We start from the raw sequence: 22,124 nt of genomic DNA on the forward strand, positions 1-22,124 counted from the left end.
CAGTTATTCTGACATACAGCAAAATAAATAAGTTTTGATTGTTGTGAGGCACAACTCAGTTACTATATATCAGATGCAAAATAGCACTTCTATGAAGTACATAAGTGGCAGCACTGTGTGGAAAAAATACCGTAAGGTACATATAACATGTTTTTTAAAAGTTTGTTTATCTCAGAAATGAAGTCTGAACTACTGTATTTGATGGCAAATAAATAAAACAGAACTTAATGAAGTATGATAATCAATTGCTACCAATAATTTGGTAAACTATAGAATTATGCAATTAATAAACAGGTAGTTAACATATTAAACACATGCTAAGAATATATAGTTCATGTTTAGAAAGGACTTCAGAGGAATTCAAATTAACTTACAGTGTTTAGGTTACAAAATGAATAAAAGCTGCTTAGTGAATTCAGGAATGCATTACCCTGGTAATGATAAGTGAAACTGGTCATGTTCCAGAGACCTGACAATTCCAGGGTTGAGTCTATGCATCAGTGGAGCAACTGGATAGGATTTGGTCAGGATGCGTAGCTATTACTGTGGCAAAGATAATTGTCTTTTCCAAATAATGTTACATACCAGGGTTTTCTTAGGAGGCCAAAATAAGCACACATATTATCCCTTTGTCCCATATAAATTATTATAATGTAATTCACATCCATTTACATTCTCCTCTTCAAATGAGTCCTCGTGACCCAGTCAAATATTGTATATATATGGAAAGACCATGAATGTTAGTAAAAAAAAAAAAAAAAGGCAGAAAAAAATTAAACAAGTTTTGGAAGGATCCATATATTTACACATCTACTTATGGATTTATAGCACAAAAGAGGTATAAGGATGTTTACCTTTTTTTCTTGAGGTTTATTTCTGTGAAAGAAGTAGAGAGGCAGAGAGAGAAACTGGTAAAAATCGGTCATGATTGAATACGAATAAGAAGAAAGTTGCAAGCCATGAAAGTGATTGAGTTTCCAGAACAACTTTCCACAAATCACAGGAAAAAAAATACTACTTTTAAATGGAACTTCATCAGTTTGTGAAAAATATTATAAAAAGTGCTCATCTGCAATAGCAGAGAACTAGGCTCAGGCCCAGAAGACACCTCCTAATACTATATTACTCCATAGGAACTTGTTTTTATGAAGTGTTTAAGACAGTTGGTTACTGTGTAGCTAGTCAAATTGCCCATGGAATGAGAAGATATCTGCAAATTTTGGCAATCAACGACACTCTTACTTTCAAATTAATTTTTGTTAGCCTGATAAATCTGTAAAAAAGTATACACTTTGACTTTTCCCTGCTAAGTTTCCAGTAGAAAATACTGTTAAAAGGATCCCCAACAATTTCCCAACTTCTCTTCCTTTCCCTTTCCCCTCCCCTCCCCTCTCCTTTTTGTTCTTTCTCTTTCCTATCCTTTTTTTCCTTTCCTTTCCTTTCCTTTCCTTTCCTTTCCTTTCCTTTCCTTTCCTTTCCTTTCCTTTCCTTTCCTTTCCTTTCCTTTCCTTTCCTTTCCTTTCCTTTCCTTTCCTTTCCTTTCCTTTCCTTTCCTTTCCTTTCCTTTCCTTTCCTTTCCTTCCTTTCCTTCCCTTCCCTTCCCTTCCCTTCCCTTCCCTTCCCTTCCCTTCCCTTCCCTTCCCTTCCCTTCCCTTCCCTTCCCTTCCCTTCCCTTCCCTTCCCTTCCCTTCCCTTCCCTTCCCTTCCCTTTCCTTCCTTTCCTTTCCTTTCCTTTCCTTTCCTTTCCTTCCTTTCCTTTCCTTTCCTTTCCTTTCCTTTCCTTTCCTGTTCTTTTCTTTTCTTCTTTTCTTTTCTTTTCTTCTTTTCTTTTCTTTTCTTTTCTTTTCTTTTCTTTTCTTTTCTTTTCTTTTCTTTTCTTTTCTTTTCTTTTCTTTTCTTTTCTTTTCTTTTCTTTGTTCTTTTCTTTTCTTTTCTTCTCATGATCTCTTCTGCCTGGGTTGTTTTTCTAACTCCTGTTTATTTCACAGACTGAAGTGCCTGACAGGAGAGTCTAACCCATTATTTTTAAGTAAGTGTTGTTCAAGTTTGACCTTAGCTGAATTAACATCACCAGTTCAGCACATGAGGTTTGAAGAGCAATGTCTTGTCACTTTACAGCTACTGTCTGACCCTCAGCCAATAATGTCAATATATTTAGCCTAAGTATATTCGAATTTTTAAACAAAATTAGCATGCATGCATTTGGACAGATAAGGTGCATTTGTAATGTGATCGCCACTTGCCGAGGCGATCGGCTCCGGGGCAGGTGCGTTCTGCAGCGGAGCGGGGCATCGGGAGAGGTAGGGCTTTTTTTCCGACATCGAGGCGGCTCGAGGGAGCCGGCAAGACCCGGCAGCCCTCGCGAGGGAGGCTGACGAGGCGTAGGCGGAGCCAGCAGCGTCCCCTCCCCGGCCGTTCAAAAGCAGCTCCTAGGGAGCGCGGCGAACAGGGCGGGCAAACAGGGCGTGGCGCATCAGAAGGGCGGGGCGCGGGAGTTGGCGCGGCAGTTTGCGCGGCAGTTCGCGCAGGGAGGGCGAGCAGGGCGGGCGGAGAGGGCAGAGGTTCCCCCCCCGCCCATAAGAATAACACCTTTAACAGCTGTCGACCACTAGCTAGGCTGCAATGGTCTACACCAGGCAGACTGCTCTCTCTAGAAAGTCTGTAACCACCCAGACTGACTGCCTGCTCAACAATGCGGCAGTTCAGGTCTCTGGGTGCAGGGAGTGTCTGAGCCTGTTGCTGCCATTTGAGGGAGGCAGAGGCACCGTGTGTGTGAGGTGTGAGCAGGTGGATGACCTGGTCTGCCTGGTGGCAGAACTCAAAGAGGAGGTGAATAGGTTGAGGGCTATCAGGGAGTGTGAGCGGGAGATAGACTGGAGGAGTGACTCCCTGCAGGGCCTGAAGGAGAGGTACCGGGGTGAGACACCCCAAATAGGGGTGGATCCCCTGCCCTGTCACTGTCGGGCAGAGGGAGGGGACCTAGGAGTTGAGGAGGAATGGAGACAGGTCCCTGCTCGACCTCGCAGGCAACGCCCCCCCCATCGGCCCCGCCTTCCCAGGTGCCCTTACATAACAGATTTGAGGCCCTGGACCTTGAGAGACTGGTGGGTGAGGATGAGGTAGGAAGTCTACCCAGGAGGATGCCTAGGGAGAGGAAGCCGACTCCACGCCTCAAGACTGCCTCCACCAAGAAAGACAGAAGGGTGATCGTTGTAGGTGACTCCCTTCTCAGGGGAACAGAGGGCCCTATTTGTCGACCTGACTCTACCCGTAGGGAAGTCTGCTGCCTCCCTGGGGCCAGGGTCAGGGATGTTGCCAGAAAGCTTCCCAACCTGGTTCGCCCCTCTGACTACTACCCTCTTTTGATAGTCCAGGCTGGCAGTGACGATATTGAAGAGAGAAGCCTGAAGGCTATCAAACGGGACTTTAGGGGACTGGGACGGTTAGTGGATGGAGCGGGAGATCAGGTGGTGTTTTCGTCTATCCCTGCAGTGGCAGGGAGGGGTACTGAGAGGACACGGAAAGCCCACCTGATTAACACGTAGCTCAGAGGCTGGTGCCAACACAGAAATTTTGGGTTCTTTGACCATGGGGCGCTTTACTTGGCACCCGGCCTGGTGACCGCAGATGGGTCCCTATCTCTAACGGGAAAACGGATCCTAGCCCAGGAGCTGGCAGGGCTCATTGAGAGGGCTTTAAACTAGGAAAGAAGGGGGATGGGGCTGAAATTAGGCTTGTTGGAGCTGTACCAGGGGGAACAGTGGCAAAGCCGGGGAAGAAGGCAATGGCCGGACTGAAGTGCATCTACACTAATGCATGCAGCATGGGTAACAAACAAGAGGAGCTGGAAGCCATCGTGCAGCAGGCAGGCTATGACTTGGTTGCCATCACGGAAACGTGGTGGGACCACTCTCATGACTGGAGTGCTGCAATGTCTGGCTATAGGCTCTTCAGAAGGGACAGGCAGCACAGAAGGGGTGGTGGTGTGGCTCTCTATATTAGAGAGTGTTTTGATGTTGTGGAACTTGAGGCTGGGAATGATAAGGTTGAGTCTCTATGGGTTAGGATCAGAGGGAAGGCCAACAAGGCAAGCATCCTGGTGGGGGTCTGTTATAGACCGCCGAACCAGGATGAGGAGATAGATGAGGAGTTCTACAGGCAGCTGGCAGAAGCCGCAAAATCGTCAGCGCTTGTTCTTGTGGGGGACTTCAACTTCCCAGACATATCCTGGAAGCACAACACAGCCCAGAGAAAGCAGTCTAGGAGGTTTCTGGAGAGCGTGGAAGATAGCTTCCTGACGCAGCTGGTCAGTGAACCTACCAGGGGAGGTGCCCCGCTAGACCTTCTGTTCACAAACAGTGACGGACTGGTGGGAGATGTGGTGGTCGAGAGCTGTCTTGGGCAGAGTGACCACGAAATGGTTCAGTTCTCTATTCTTGGCGAAGTCAGGAAGGGGACCAGTAAAACCGCTGACTTGGACTTCCGGGGGGCTGACTTTGAGCTGTTCAGGACACTGGTTGGCAGAGTCCCTTGGGAGGAGGTTCTGAAGGGCAGAGGAGTCCAGGAAGGCTGGGCACTCTTCAAGAAGGAAATCTTAATGGCTCAGGAGCGGTCTGTCCCCACGTGCCCAAAGACGAGCCGGCACAGGAGAAGACCGGCCTGGCTGAACAGAGAGTTGTGGCTCGAGCTTAGAAGAAAAAGGAAGGTTTATAATCTTTGGAAAAGAGGGCGGGCCACTTACGAGGACTATAAGGATGTTGCGAGGCTGTGCAGGGACAAAATTAGAAGAGCCAAAGCTCATCTGGAGCTCAATCTGGCTACTGCCGTTAAAGATAACAAAAAAAATTTTTACAAATACATCAACACAAAAAGGAGGACTAAGGAGAATCTCCATCCTTTACTGGATGTGGGGGGAAACTTAGTTACAAGGGATGAGGAAAAGGCTGAGGTGCTCAATGCCTTCTTTGCCTCAGTCTTTAGTGGCAAGACCAGTTGTTCTCTGGATACCCAGTACCCTGAGCTGGTGGAAGGGGATGGGGAGCAGGATGTGGCCCTCACTATCCACGAGGAAATGGTTGGCGACCTGCTACAGCACTTGGATATACGCAAGTCGATGGGGCCAGATGGGATCCACCCGAGGGTACTGAGAGAACTGGCGGAGGAGCTGGCCAAGCCGCTTTCCATCATTTATTGGCAGTCCTGGCTATCAGGGGAGGTCCCAGTCGACTGGCAGCTAGCAAATGTGACGCCCATCTACAAGAAGGGCCGGAGGGTAGATCCGGGAAACTACAGGCCTGTTAGTTTGACCTCAGTGCCAGGGAAGCTCATGGAGCAGATTATCTTGAATGTCATCATGCAGCACTTGCAGGGCAACCAGGCGATCAGGCCCAGTCAGCATGGGTTTATGAAGGGCGGGTCCTGCTTGACGAACCTGATCTCCTTCTATGACCAAGTGACACGCTTAGTGGATGAGGGGAAGGCTGTGGATGTGATCTACCTTGACTTCAGTAAGGCTTTTGACACCGTTTCCCACAGCATTCTCCTCAAGAAACTGGCTGCTCATGGCTTGCACTGGCGTATGCTTCGTTGGGTTAAAAACTGGCTGGATGGCCGGGCCCAAAGAGTTGTGGTTAATGGAGCCAAATCCAGTTGGAGGCCGGTGACTAGTGGCGTCCCCCAGGGCTCAGTACTGGGGCCAGTTCTCTTTAATATCTTTATCGATGACCTGGATGAGGGGATCGAGTGCACCCTCAGTAAGTTTGCAGATGACACCAAGTTAGGTGCGTGTGTCGATCTGCTCGAGGGCAGGAAGGCTCTGCAGGAGGATCTGGAAAGGCTGGACCGATGGGCTGAGGCCAACTGTATGAAGTTCAACAAGGCCAAGTGCCGGGTCCTGCATCTGGGGCGCAACAACCCCAAGCAGCGCTACAGGCTGGGAGATGAGTGGTTGGAAAGCTGCCTGGCCGAGAAGGACCTGGGAGTACTGGCTGATAGTCGGCTGAATATGAGCCAGCAGTGTGCTCAGGTGGCCAAGAAGGCCAACAGCATCCTGGCCTGTATAAGAAGCAGTGTGGCCAGCAGGTCTAGGGAGGTGATTGTCCCCCTGTACTCGGCTCTGGTGAGGCCGCACCTCGAGTACTGTGTTCGGTTTTGGGCCCCTTGCTACAAGAAGGACATGGAGGTGCTCGAGAGAGTCCAGAGAAGGGCAACGAAGCTGGTGTGGGGTCTGGGGAACAAGTCTTATGAGGAGCGGCTGAGGGAGCTGGGGTTGTTCAGCCTGGAGAAGAGGAGGCTCAGGGGAGACCTCATCGCTCTCTATAGGTACCTTAAAGGAGGCTGTAGAGAGTTGGGGGTTGGTCTATTCTCCCACGTGCCTGGTGACAGGACGAGGGGGAATGGGCTAAAGTTGCGCCAGCGGAGGTTTAGGTTGGATATTAGGAAGAACTTCTTTACTGAAAGGGTTGTGAGGCATTGGAATGGACTGCCCAGGGAAGTGGTTGAGTCGCCATGCCTGGAGGTCTTTAAAAGACGTTTAGATGTAGTCCTTAGTGATATGGTTTAGTGGAGGTCTTGTTAGTGTTAGGACAGAGGTTGGACTAGGTGATCTTGGAGGTCTCTTCCAACCTAGACGATTCTGTGATTAAATCTGTGATTAAAATGGCTGAGTTATAGGGTTCTTGAAAATGAAGGTTAATAAAGAAACCATGGAAAGACACTTGAATACAGCAATAGTACATAATGGCATCTTGATATATAAAAGAAAACTCATATTCTCTTTTAAAGTTTAATGACTTTTCATTACTCTTTTGCAGTATCCCTGGACTACAGCCACATACCCTATGAAGTGCAGTCTAATAGAGGCTTCATCCTATCACTATTTGTCATCATTTAGAAGGTGCCTCAGGAAAGGAGGCATTAAAATATCTTCAATTCCTCTCATTGGTTCAAACCTTTACAGAAGTTCAATTTTACAGAAATTGTAATTCAAACAATATATATCTGCAATATTACAGTATGCAAGTGCTTTACTTCAGTAGGCAGCAAATCCAAATGACTCATACTTACTTACACAAAGGTTTTACTTCAAAGATAAAATGACAAGGAGTGTTCTTTTATTCTCTTAGCTCCCTTTCAAGGAGCTTAAAAAAGAAAAAAATCCCCTTAAAATAATGGTATCTTTAAATGCAACAGCAGAAAACTACTAGCAAGAACATGTTCCCTGAAGAGATATCAGTACAGGTAAATGAATCATGTTTCAGATAGAGAATAACTGTTTGTTAGTGGTTTTGTGCAGATTCTCAGACAGAGCTGAGTTTTGCACTAATTGCAAGAAACAGATCCATTGTGAAAATAGTGTCAGAATAAGTTCAGAAAGCTTCACAAGAGACACTGAATTAATCTAATTCATATTTTAAATAATTCACGAGAGGCTGTATTTAATATATGTATATGTTTTTTGTAGGATCATGCAAATAAATCATGTATTTTCTTCCAAACTGGTCTAGAGGGCAGCAGGGAGATGAAACAGCAGTTTTGTTGAACAATAGAGTAGTAGGGGTGGAAAGGACCTTGAGGGGTCATCTACTTCAACCTCCAAGCCAAAGCAAGTCTGCCTTTAAAGGAGATGAGTTTTTTTCAGGACTGTTTCCAGTTGCATTCTGAAATTCTCAAAGGATGGAGACTCTACAACCTCTGTGGAAGCTCTGCTACAACTTTTGACCATCATCCCTTGTTCTGTTGTTGTATATGCCAGAGAAAATTCTTCTCCATCTTCTCTATTAGCTCTCATTATATAGTGCTATATGAGCCTCCTTTGCTTGCTTTCTCTTCCCCAGGCTAAATAAACAAAGCCTCTAGGTCTCTCCTCCTAAATTATGTATCACAGCACTACTGACAGAAAGAAGAATCAACTCTTCCCATTCTGACAATGCTTTGATTATAGTTCAGATTAGTAGTGTTCATAAACAAGTGACTTTAAAGAGAGATGACTTGGCAAGTATCTATTTTTCTGCAAGAGAAAATGTAAGTGCTTTTTAATAGAAAGATAGAAATAAGACTCCACAATCATTTGAGAAACACCATTTTAACTGCTACTGGAATTCCATTATATAGTAATGATGAACACCATGAAGTAAACCGAAGTATGTTATTTGCACATTCCTATCGGCAAGGTTTCATTCCTACAATTTCGTCTTAAATTGCTCAAAAAATAAAATAAAAAAGAATATAGACTGGATGTAACTCTCACTGGTTTGCTAATTTTTTTTGAGACTTTCTGTATGTTATCAAGCTGAAACAACCTTTTCAATTCAAATTTTCTTTATAGGATAGTTTAAAATCATACACATAGGCATGCGTATAAATTCTTTTTTATCTTCCGTACTCTGAGATGTTAAATGAATGACAGAGTCCCAGAGTGGTTGAAGGTGGAAAGGACCTTTGGAGATCATCTAGTCCAACTGCCCTGCTCAAGCAGGGTCACCTAGAGCACACTACCCAGGATTGCGTCCAGACAGCTTTTGAATATCTCTAGGGAAAGGAAGGGTACTTACAGCTCAAAGAATGGTTTCATTTCTAAAAAGCTGTAGGAGACAGTTCAGTGAGATAAAGGGAGATCTGCTTGTGGGCATTTCATTTCCTGCGAGGAACATATTCAGTAGTTTTTGGGTGTGATGAAATGAATCATTCACTAAAAGTAACTCTTTTGTCCCTATTTGCTATGCAGCTATGCCTATATGGCATATGACTGTTTCAAAAATAATTCAAGATGAATGAAATTAATACCATCTCTGCTTAAGGAATTCATATTCGAAATATACAAGATTGCTGTAAAGGACTCTTCAGGTACTTCCAGTTTCTGAAATCTAAACAAACCTTATCTATTGTTCTAAAATGTCTGGTGTTCTTGGAATGTTGGTCAGCCAAAATCTCTTTTTTCTTCAGTTAATCTGGAACACAAACAGTTCCTTTTCCAGTACATTGTAAGATAGAAACAGTGCCATGGAGTTTGATATTCCCAGTTGCTTAAACACATTATTCCCCAGAATCTGATCAAAAAGTTAGCATATTGACTCTTAATGGGAAAAGAATGAATTCCTATTTTATATCATGAATGAAAGAGTACACAGTTCATGCATACATTCAAGGTAGTACACTGATGTTAACATTGACATAGTCAAGTACTTGATCACCATTTTTTCCACAATGTAGTACTTGAAAGATCATAGAATCATAGAATGGTTTGGGTTGGAAAGGACCTTAAAGAACATCTAACTCCAACCTCCCTGCCATAGGCAGTGATGCCACCCACTAGATCAGGTTGGCCAAGGCCCCATCCAGCCTGGCCTTGAACATCTCCACGGACGGCGCATCCACAATTTCCCTGGGCAACCTCTTCAAGTGCCTCACTACCCTTACAGTGAAGAATTTCCTCCTAATGTCTAATCTAAATCTATCCTCTTTTAGTTTAAGAGCATTCCCCCTTGTCCTATCATTATCTACCAAAGTAAAGGGTCCTTCTCCATCTTTTTTATAAGACCCCTTTAATTATTGAAAGGCCATAATGAGGTCTCTCTGGAACCTTCTCTTCTCCAGACTGGACTTCCTCAGTTCTCTTAGCTTTCCTTCATAGGAGAGGTGTTCCAGCACTTTGATCATTTTTGTAGCCCTCCTCTGGACTCGCTCTATCAGGTCCACATCTTTCTCGTGCTGAGGGCCCCAAACCTGGATGCAGTATTCTAGGTGGGGCCTCATGAGGGCAGAGTAGAGGGGGGCAATCACCTCCTTTGATCTGCTGGTCACACCTCTTTTGATGCAACAAAGAACATGGTTGGGTATCTTCTTCCAACTCAAAACAAAACAAAAAACTATTGTCAAGTTGCTTAAGAATTCAGTTTGTAGCAAACAGTTCTAGTAATGTGCCCTACCTCTGAATTGCCTTGGGATAATTCAACATCAATAAAATTATGACCAAGAGTGCCAACGTTGATAAATTTATGCATACTATTTTATTTGTCTTGGCAAGATTAAGAAACCCATATGCACTGATATTACCATAACAGCCTACACAGATGTTGATAATGCAGAAGATTCAATGCATTGGTTTGTATTGTTCCTTGCCTATTGCATTTTTTTGTATTGTTATACAATACATATGATATTATAGTACTCCCAAGACTGGAGCATATGGAAAAAATGAATAGGACAGGACATTGGTTTTGGTGTTTTCTTTAGCTGATTTTCTATTTCCATATGAAGACAGCAAAGGCCCTTCTCCTGGTCAGAGCAGGTAGCTCTGGAGCTGAGATGCTGGAATGAGAGTGGCCATGTAGAAAGCATTGGGAAGATGTAATGTCCTGGCTATCCCTGAGCAGTTAATTTTCGCAGAGGATTCCTGGCAAATGTGTGATGGTTTTCTACTGGGAGAGAGCACTTGGGGCAGAAGTCATGATATAAATAATGAAAATAGATGTAATATGTCTGGTAAACTACTATAAAAGCCCATCTTGTACATGGAACAATACTTACCTTATCCGTGTTTTTTTTGTTGTTGTTGTTTCTTTGTTTTTTTAAATCATTTTTTCAGAACTATAGCATTCCCTTATGTTGTCCTTTTATTTATTAATTTATTTTTTAAATCAACTTTAGCATAACTGTTGCACCTACTTTGCTTTCCCTTTTCAGCTGAGGGGTTATTTCAGGTACATCCTTTCTTAGCCCTTTGGAAGAAGAGGGATGGAGTACAAGGAAGAGGGAGGAATGCCCCTGTCTTTACATTAACAAAACTTGCTGGAACACATCTGTTTCTTTTAATAGAGAAGGAATTTCCCAATTAAGGCAATGGCAAATATTCATACTCTACTATTTTATTTATTGGATATATTTCTTCACTCTTACTAGTATGAAATATACATATTGAAAAAGTTTACAAGATGTATGATCAGATTACACAACAATTATTAGGACATGACTTGATGTAGAATGCATCAAATTAATTATTCACATGAGTTATTCACATCGATGGTCTTTTATTCTTACTACTTCCTCTCCGTCCTTTATTTGTAGTATCTAATTATTGCATATTTGTATTGTCCTTAACATGCTCACTATTAAAAAATAAATAAAATCAATTTTCAAATATAGCCTATATTGGCTATTGGCTATAACAATATAACATGAAATAACATTTTGCCTTTAGATTTTTTTCTCAGTGCTTGGTTGAGTGAAATGTTTTCTGTTTTGCTTTAGATAAATGAATGTTTTAGTTAATAGCTTAAATTTCAATAACTGACTTCTAAAATACCTTTTCAACCTTTTTTTTTTTTTTTTTTTTTTTTTTCTTGTGCAAAAAAAGATCTCCTTCAAACAGAGAATGAAACTGAACAGCTGGGATGAGAGATTCATTATCCCTATTATGAGATGAAATTTTATATTTTCAACTCGGGTTTATTCTGACAGACTTTAAATATGGTACAGTGTGATAAAAACACAGAATTGTTATTTTTAGGTCATGCATAATGTTCAGCCAAAATATAAATTTTAGAGATGTATATAATCAAGATGACAGTGCTATCAGACTACCCAATCATTGTAATTATCTTTTTTTTATTAAAAAAAATAAACCTTTATCATACTTCAAAGATCAAGAAAGTACCTTCCTACTGCCTATATACAAATATCCCTGCATCAAGAAGATGTTTTTACAGGAAAATTAGCTGGAGACTAGATTAATTGATTTTGTATGGTAAACTGAGGTAAATTAATAAAAGTATTTTATATTTAGACATCAGTGAGACAGTAACCCAGTTTATGTATTCTAAAATATGTAATAATGATAATTGTTTGATCAGAGCAACAAGCAATATATTGTCATTGGATTTGGTAACCAGCTCTGCTGAAAATTCACAAGTGAACATTTCTTGTATTTATATATAATATTTATGTATAATATTCTGTGAATCTAAAATAACTATAACTTTTTTTTACAATTACTGCAGTACACTGGGAAAAGGAATTTAATGTATTGTATAGGTATTAAACGTATACAAGTTTCTCTAAAGGAACATCATCATTTTGTTAATGCTTTCATGAAAATCGAGTCCCAAGTAAATAAAAGTGTAACAAGTAGGAAACACTGTAGGAAATACTAGGAATTTGCCACTGCAGATGTTGTAAGGCCTATTGCAAGAAATGTCTCTTTTTCCCTATTTTTATACAGTAATTTGTTTTGTATTATATCTTGTATAATGAACTGTACCCAAGGATGTATTTTAGAACATATAGTGGATATAGTGGTATCTGCATATGTTGATATACTCAGAGAAAATGTTTTTTAAGAAGTAACACAGAAGAAACTGTGCATACCCATTTCAGTCCATGGCTACATGAGCTGTGACTTCTCAGAGGACATTCCGAAAATACTCAGGCTGTCGGACTGGTTATGAATAATGGATGGCACTGTAGCTGGAAACAAAGGCTTTCAAATTCAAAAGGAAAATTGAGGGTCAAATTCAAAAGGAAAACTGGCATTCCATCCATTCTAAACAACTATATTTGAAAAAAAAAAATATTCAAACCCATCCGTGAAATATTGCCAAACAACACCTGCTCCATGAAACAAGTCATGAAAAGAGTTTTTGTAAATACTCATTTTGATTAAACAAGTTGCCAGTATTGTGAAATTGCAGCATTCCCTTGAGTCTATTCTGTTTCTATTCTGACATGACAAAAACTTGCTACTAATTTCAGAAACAATAAATTTAGTAATGTCATATCAGACACATCAAGTCAGATGGAAGACACAAAGTCAGCATGACTTAACAAATTTGAAAAGATACAGGGTGTCACAGATGTCAGAATTGACGTGCTGTATTACATTCCTTTCAGATCATATAACAGCTACCAAAGCTGACGGGGAATATTACAAGGAGATCCATTTGAGGATCTCCTCACTCTATTAGTTGTGAAAGTCCTTATGTATATTTCTCCTCTAGTTTCTGATGAGAAATAGTGTATTGTTTTCCCTGCTATAGCACCTTTTCCAGGTGAAATGAAAGTATTTCTGGTGTTAGCATGCTTCAGCTATGCTGGTGACTGCACCCATTCTCTGATTCAGCTGTCTCTGCTGTCTATAGAACTTACTTTACATCACTTCAGTCAGGTCCACACACTTGGAGTTCTTTATTTTTCCTAGTCTTCTTTTCTCAATTTTTCTATACTGTTTATCCAGACAAGTGCTCACCACTCTAGGGTAAATAGTTCCCATTTACTTCTGACATTTTGTCAGGGCTAGCATTTAAATTTTAACTTTCAATCATTTTATCAAAACAGCTGGAATTGTTGACACACTTGACTTTAGCTCCCAAGACACAGCCATGAGACTCAGAAGATGCACTATATATCTCCTGAAACAAGAAGACCATGATTTATCATGGAAATATGAACAGAAATGGTAGCTTATGAAATAAAGAAAAATAAGCAACATCATAACATTGCTTTTATGTTTGTTCTAGTTTTGGCTAAAAGGCATTTTTCTTTCCAAACCAAGTTTTTCTATTTTATTTTATTTTTTATTTTTTCCCCGGGAAAAGAAATATACAGAATTGAATGCAGTTTGACACTTAAAGAAACAATTTAGTATTCTGATATTTTTCCAGTGCTTCCAAAGCTAGTAGTTCATAAAGTATGTTCCTTTTCAAAGCCGTGCTCACCTTGGAAATATGTGATTCATTGTAGACAACTAGCAAATTCCATATCATTTTGACAGAATCAAGATTTTACCTTGGATTTCTGAAGTCTTTTAGATTTAATGTCACTTTTGTAGTTACACCCAGTTGTTGAATACTGTTATTCTATTTTTTCCTGTGAAAATACATACTGCAATAAAACCTGTAACCTATGATGCAAGAAAAAAATATCTCTTAGGAGCATTGCTGTGTTACTTGGCCTAGCTCTAGTAGTGCTAGAGTTGGTGTCACTTTTGGGGAACAGGAAAGGAGGGAAGCACGTATTTCAGAACAATGTTCATCTACATTATTTCCTATTGCCTATTCTTTTGGAGGAATACTTTGAGAAAAACAGGACTTAAAATATGTTCCAGGTGTCTAAGAGCACAGAAATGAAAAGGTGGTTAGATCTTTCTGACTATTGTCATACTGATTTGAAAATCAGCTAAGCCACATGGTATTTTAGATGTAAAGAATAAAAAGCTAAATACCAGTTTCAACATGACATCAGGTACTTCCTCAAGAAACCTAATTAACTCATTCATAATATTCCTCCCACTGCTTTTAGAATTGTTCTGCTGGAGGCATCTCACATACATTTCACTCCGTAATCAAGTGTGGTTGATAATGACTGGTCTTTGGATGATTTGAAATATATTAATTCTTCCATAGAAAAAGAATAATTTGAAGACATTTAGTATAACTAATGATTTCCATGGATTTCACTATGTAGAATAAATAATTAGATTCATCACATACACAGCTAACATCTGTGATTATCTGATCAATACTGTTTCATAAACGACAGCAAAATTGTAGACATCAGCTCTTTTTGTTGATATTCCTTCATATGTCCAGAAAACCACCTGCCTTTATAAAAGGCAACAAGATATCAAGTCCATTCAACTTCATACATGTCTATGTATCGTAGTCTATTCTTTGTATTAGGAATAAATCTTCCTGAAATATAAGATTGTTTTTTTTTTTTTTTTCTGTAAATTCTAATGAAGCTCTTTATGAAATGTTAAGTCTCATTATTTCTTGAAAGTCTTGTCTGTTAAATTTCTCCTTTCAAAGCAAGACGTTATATGCTAGAATGTATACTGAAGTTTGTTCTTTCTAACTTGTCAAAAAGTTAATCATTTTCTGTTATAAATTGACTAGCTAAATAAAATTTGAAAAAATATAAGAGCTTAAGCATTTAAAGAATATATTATTTTTAGCCTTATTTCTTTCTAAAATAAACTTAACGTGACTACTTTTTTATAAAGTAAATCTTATGTAAGTATTTCATTTGTGGGCGTGTGTACAAGAAAAAAGCCAAGCAATCCTAACATTAAATTCACTCACCAATTTAAAATTTCAAAAAGGCATAAACATAAAAGTACTATTTCTATATATTCCATGAAAATGAAAGTTGAGTTTTGGTGTTCTGATGACTAAAAATCTTTACTATTATCTCTCCTCTTCTAACACATCATAGAATTCATACGGAATTCCAGCCCTGAGAGAAAAACATCTAAAAATTAAGACTTCATTAGGTGGTGGCTGTAATCATTCTTGATTTCAGTAAGGCCTTTGATATTATTACTCACAGCATCCTGCTGGACAGCAAACTCAACATGAGCCAGCAGTGTGCTCTGGCAGCCAAGAAAGTTAACTGAATGATTCTCCCACTATATTTAGCAGTAGTGCAGCCTCCCCTTGAATGTTGTGTGCAGTTCTGGGATTCACAATATAGAAAGGATGCTAAGGTACCTGGAAGTGTCCAGAAGAGGGCAACAAAGCTAATAAAATGGCTGGAAGGCATGTTGTATGAGGAGAGGTTGAAGAGACTGAGTTTGTCTAGACTGGAGAAAAGGAGGTGACCCTACAAGTTTCTAAGGAAGGGAAGTGGAGAGGGAGGTGCTGGCCTCTTCCCCCTGAAGACCACTGAAGTTATTAGGCAGGACTTTTTTATCCTGTAGACACTTAAAGAACTTAGACGAATAAAGAGCTGTTCATGGTGGAGGGGTGTGCTCAGTAAACCCATGGTAAAGTCTGGCCAATGTGAAGAACCTTCACAAGTTTGAATATATTAAAATCTCATTTAGTTAAAACCTTTTTATCACATTATACAGCCATCACCCTAGATTCTACAATTCTTCTGGAAGGAAGGAGCTCTTATTTACAAGAACTCAGAGCTATTTAATAATCACAGGCAAACATGACATTTTATTTCATGCATCTTGGAACCATAAAGAATGCTTTTCATATACATTTATATATATAAGAATGTAATATGCACATATAATTTCAGTATTTTGATAAAAGAAGTAAAAGGGCTCCTCGAGCATGTGTCTTGTACTACTTGAAGGCACTCAGCCTTCTGGAGTGATTATAAATATAAGAATGACAAATAAAAGGCTTGAGAAGATAATTTCTGCAGAATAACTGAATACTTTAAGAGGAAAAAGGTAACTAGAAAGGAGTGGGTGGGCAAAGGCAAGAATTATTTGCCAATAATAACATATATGTGAAGAATGGAAATGACTGGTGGTATGAACTATTCATTGAGCTACTGAGAACAGTCCAAAGCAGAGCTAATTTTATCTCAGAGGAGAAGACAGAAGAATATGTAACAAATCTGTTCAACTAAAATGGATACTGATAATACCTTCATGCTTTTAGTATTCTATAGTATAGCTGCCTCTTATTCTAGGTAGCAGAAACAAGGGAGAGAAAGTATGATAATGTATTGGGTTAATGGCAATTTCAGGTTGGAAATTAGGAGAAATTTCTTCTTAGAGAGTAGTCAGGCATTGTAACAGGTTGCCCAGGGAGATGGTGGAGTCACCCTCCCTGGGGGTGTTTAAGGAAAGGTTGGATGTGGTGCTTAGGGACATGGTTTAGTGGGTGATGTTGGTGGTTGGAGGACTGTTGGATCAGATGATCTTGGAGGTGTTTTCCAACCTTAATGATTCTATGACTGTAATGCTGGTGGGCAGTTGAACCCCACACAGCTACTCATTCACTGTCCGGTGGGATGGAAGAGAGAATCGGAAGGGCAAAAGTGATAAAACTCATGGCTTGAGATAAAGAGCATTTAATATATGAAGCAAAGTGGTGCAAGCAAAGCAAAACAAAATAAGGATTCATTCACTACTTCCCATCATCCGGCAGATGTTTAGTCACTTCCAGGGCTTCATCACATGTAACAGTTACTTGGGCAGACAGATGCCATAATTCAAATGTTCCCTCCTTTCTCCTTCCTTCCCCCAGCTTTTACTGCTGAGCATAATGTCATATGGTATGGAACAGTTGGGTCTGTCTGTCCCAGCATGTCCCCTCCCAACTTCTTGTGCAGCTCCAGACTACTCACTGTGGGGGCAGAGTGAGAAACAGAGAAGGTCTTGACTCTCTGTAGGCACTGTTCAGCAATAGCTAAAACGTTGGCAAGTTATCAACACTGTTTTGGTCAAAAATCCCTAAAATAACACCATAACTGGTACTATGAATTAAATTAACTCCATCTCAGACAAAACAAGTCTACATTAAAACAAATAAAATAAAATCAGTTTGGTTTTGGTGACATAGAAATTAATTGCATTAGAAAGAAATTAAATGGACTTAAATTGAAAAAAAAAAGAAAAAAGAAACTTGAATTGCACCAAAACCTCCAAAGTACAGCACCTGTTAACTGAATCTCAGTTAGAAAAGCCAAATTATTATCTTGGGATTATATACAGTCCATACTGTACACTGTGTCTCTGTTGGTTAATGTACAGACTCCCCATCCAGCTATCAGAAGCATGCTTTATATTCCCTGGAAGTCCAGCCAATACAGCTGCCAGAGGCTAAGCAACAAGCTTTGAGAAGGCAAGCTGACAAGCCCTCCCAGGAAGTACTTGCAGATGGTGAGTAGAAAGAATAACCAAACAGTCAACTTCCTATCTAACCAAATCACAGTTTGTCTAAAATCAACTGGAGGGAATAACTGTGACTAGCTGCAGTGACAGACTAGAAGTCCAAACAGATTTTCTGCATTGCTAACTGCAACAGATACATTTTTCACCCTATCATAGAATCCAACAGTGATAAATTTGCCATTCAAAGTTGGTCTGCAGTGATATGAGGCATCTTTTCCTAACCATGTTACCAATTTCAAGTTGTAGAATACTTCAGGTGGCAGGGCTGCCTTGTCATACAGAAGTATAATCACTGTAATAAAATAAGGCATAGAAATGTTGCAGTGTCATGACATATTCCCGTGAAGTACAGCATGATTTGTCATCCAGGCATAAGCAAATAAATACATATTTTTCCTTTAATTTAACAAAATACTTTAAAGAAAGATTGAAGAGAACTTTGGGCAGTGTAAGTAAATAAGCTTTACATATTTATACCAATAATTACACCTCACAACAAGATTTTAATGAAAACATTGCATAAAATTGTTTCCAGTGAAAGAGTTTCATCACCAGCTATAGAAAAGATTAAAGTCATTGTTCTTTCTTTTTAAATATTTCCCAAGAGTAGTAGATATAGATCTTTTTCATCAACATGTGGCTTGGTTCATGAAATCAAATACATTTCCATAAGCAAGTTTGATAACTGTGATTAACAGTTATAAGTAGATGGTAATAACAGATAAATTGATATAATATGCATATTTTACAAATGAGTTTGTATTTTTTTGAATATATTTTTATTATTGCGATGTAATGATTCTAACATACCTTGTCTTAAAAAAATGTCTATCTGCAACTGAAGAAAAATATACTTCATAGATGGTGTACAACAGGTTTTCTAAGATGTACAGGCTATCTAAGAAAATACATAATGAAGGACAGGCAACACAACTGGCACATTTTCAAGTTTTCAAAACAAAAATATTTGTGGAAAAATCAGTTAACCTTGTACAGAGATCCCAACATAACCATGTAGATAATAACTGAAGTAGACCATAACTATTAGCATAACTAGGGTAAAGGTGCCTCTAGTTTGGGAGCATAACGCTGTAGGAAATCCCAGTGTGTTTTGCAGGTGCTCTTTTCTTAAGAAACAAGTATGCCAAATTAGTCACTGATAGTCTTTATGTTATTGCCAATTACATCATCATTGTTTTATTGTTATTAAAGTGAACTGCATGAATCTGGTCTAAGTCATTCTTGGTTGTGTTTGGCCTGGGTATATGACTTTGTTGACTGCTTACTAAATCTGGATTCAACAACTGGTTAAGAATGTGGGCAGCCCAGATTAATTTGGTTGCAAGAAAACAATGTTATTAATTAGTTTTCATTTTTATGATAATATATATAAGGTATAATGTATGCAAACTGTGTGCAGTTTGCCTGAAATGTCAATGTACCTTAGCAGGCATCAGCTTTGCTGTTTCAGTCCTGAGTTACTCTTTAAAAAGGACTGCCAATTATGTTGAATTTGATGAAATTGTGTGGTAGGTTTTGTGAGGTTCAATTTTATTGAACTTTTTAATGGTGCTTTATTACAACTGATTTTCATTGTCAAATAGGGATTGAGATTCTGCTCTTATAGTCCTCTTGCACATAAATTCCTTCATGTTATTTCTCTGAGGATTCACATTTAGTTATAGTATACACACAAGTTGCCACTTGTCCTTTTAAGATTTACTCAGGATCTATATAAAGTTGTGCTTTACTAAAGTAGATGAACCTTTTTGAAAGCTGAAAGGTGTGATGAGAAAAACAGAATAGAAAACTGTGAATCAAAAATCCAATCCCCAAAATTCAGTTATAAAGACGTAAGAAGGGCAACGCACTAAGACTAAGGACTATCCACTGTTACTGCAGTGTTGCTAGTCATACAGAAAATCACTTCAGTTTCCTAAACCTAAGATTTCTCAGCTTAAGCTCTGTTAAAAGAGACTGGTACCTCTAATAAAATGTTCATCCTACCTGTATTCATCTTGCTTCTGCAACTACTAGGAAATTTCTAGGGAAAGCAATATTAATATATCCAATCATGTTCTGATTATTTTGTTTACAGCAATGGCAATTGGCCTTAAAAACAAAAGAAAGCAAAGAAAAAAAAAAAAAGCAGAAACTACTGAACTTTCTGGATTGGATGAGTGCCTATTTTGCTACTGCAAAAACACACACATACCTAAAGCACATTGTATAATCGCTCCTAATATAAATCAGGTCTCACAAACACCATTATAGTACATGTAAAGAAATATTTTCTATTTTATATGGATAAAATAGAAATATCTATCAATTAAAATAACATATAATGAAAGTGATGAGTAGCACGGGAGTAATGCAAAAATGGTTTTTGAAACGCCAGGAAGAAGGTTGTCATGGAAACAGCTGGGTTAGATATCTTTTTGTTGCTACAGTTTTATTTAGTTGCTGCTTAGTCTTTATGTTCTTTTAATAAATTAATCTTCCTCAAGTCATTCATGATTTTATATATCTCAAAACAAAATGCTATGTTAAGAACCTTCCAGATTCAAGGCAATGACTAATGGCATATTCATCTATACTGAAACATATAAAAATGAAAACTTCCATTTTACTCCCACACTCAGTCAGCTGAAAGATTAAAAGAGAAAGATGAGTAAAAGAGTTAGTCACTCTCTCCATAAAAGGCTATCATGGCATTCTAGACTATTTTGCCGGGAGTGAAATGAAGGAAAAAGAAAACATGCATAAACAGTCCCCCAAATTTTGAAATGCTTAAATTACTTTATTCTACATGAATGTAATGTGAACTAAAGTGGTTAATTAACAGAACTCATTTATAAAAGTAAAAAGAAAGGAGGTTTAAAATTTAAACAAGTAAACATGTACTTGCCAAGTTAATCAGAAAAGGAACACCAATACTAGGATAATAAAAAAATAAAAAATAAAAAAAGCTTGCTAACTGGCCTTACTGCAAGAAACAGTTTATTAGTTTAATTTTATTTTTTAATTTTTTTAGTTTAATTTTATTTTTTAATTTTTAATTTTATTTTTTAATTAACAAGTTTAATTAGTCAGTGTGAGCATACCTCCCACAAATAATTTTCTAAATATTAATTATCATCAAACAAAAGAAGTGCTAAGTACCATTGGGAAAAGAATGGGAAGGGCAACACTGACACATCTTCAGAAAACAACCTGAAGCAATGAATATAAAACAAACACCAAGGCAAACAAAGTAATAGTGTTTCAATGCAATATAATTGTCAAAATGACCAAAATAACAAACCTGAAGACTGAGTTGCATTAAAAGAAGTAGCACGTACAATGAAGTAACACGACAATAAAATACACAGGAAATGAATGCTGTTTTTCAGAGCTATAACAAATCTAAAACTCACCATTGAGATTTTTTTTTTTACTGATAAAAATGCTGATTTATTAAATGTTTTGTGGACACATTAATCTTAACAAATCCTAGAGCACAGCATAGGTTCAAATACTGTACTGGGTTTCCTCATCAGTTATCTGCCCTTCAGGTTTCTTGACAGACCCTGTGAAGAATTGCATTCACTCTGTGTTGACCCAACATCATATTAGATTCTTTATCACATATTGAGTATCCTATACTAGCTACATATCATCACTGAAATTTCATTGTCTTCCTCTTCCTCTGCCATTCCTTCCATTGACAAGGATGGCATTAGGTTGTGCTTTTATTACACTAAATTTGGAATACAAACTAATCAATACTCATCAATTCTTCTGTTTCTTGTGAAAAAGATCACAGAGGGACTGTGTGTGACGGAAACACACACAGTTGTAGTGTCTATCATATTTTCCTTAGTACTTGTAGTTATGGTGGGATGTTTTCTCCACTCCAATGAAACAGGCAGAAATTTGTTTCTTCCTAATAGAATTGATGGAAAACATCTTTCTAGGTTGTATTATTTAGCAATGCAATAATTCTAATTCCCTGGAATTCCTTGCTTTTTCAGTCCCATCTTCCAGACATACCTCTTGCCAAAGGTGTAGCACTTGTTTCTGTCAAAGTATTGAGCAGAAGGTTTCTCTAGGGGCTTTTCATCCTGCTCATAGTGCTTTATGTATTATTATTAGGGTACTTGCACCATATTTCAAGAATCTTAAACATAATTCCTCATGTTAACAATATAATTGGCTAACCTGGACTTAAATATTTTAGAACTGCCTTGCTATAAATTTTGTCCTTATATGCAAGACATACTTGAGGAGGTTATGATGATAAAGAATCCTATTTTTACTTCTCTTTCTATTAAATCTGCTGATTTCCAAGACTGGTGCTTGTGTATGTGTGGTGGTTGACCTTGGCAAGCTGCCAGATCCCCATCCAGCCACTTTCTCACCCTCACCTCCCACTCCCTCAACACGATAGTGTTGATATAAAAATGTAGGGTCAAGAGAAAGACGGAGATCACTTACCAATTCCCATTGTTGG

At 38.9% G+C, this 22,124-nt stretch overlaps 1 protein-coding gene across 1 annotated transcript in view; it reads right to left on the reverse strand.

The window, feature by feature from the left end:
- Positions 1–22,124, reverse strand: part of EYS (eyes shut homolog) — an 856,207-nt gene that overhangs the window by 694,877 nt on the left and 139,206 nt on the right. The gene's annotated exons all lie outside the window — the stretch shown is intronic.

The sequence above is a fragment of the Cygnus olor genome, chromosome 3 (genome assembly GCF_009769625.2).
Source record: "Cygnus olor isolate bCygOlo1 chromosome 3, bCygOlo1.pri.v2, whole genome shotgun sequence".
Classification (NCBI taxonomy): Eukaryota; Metazoa; Chordata; class Aves; order Anseriformes; family Anatidae; genus Cygnus; species Cygnus olor.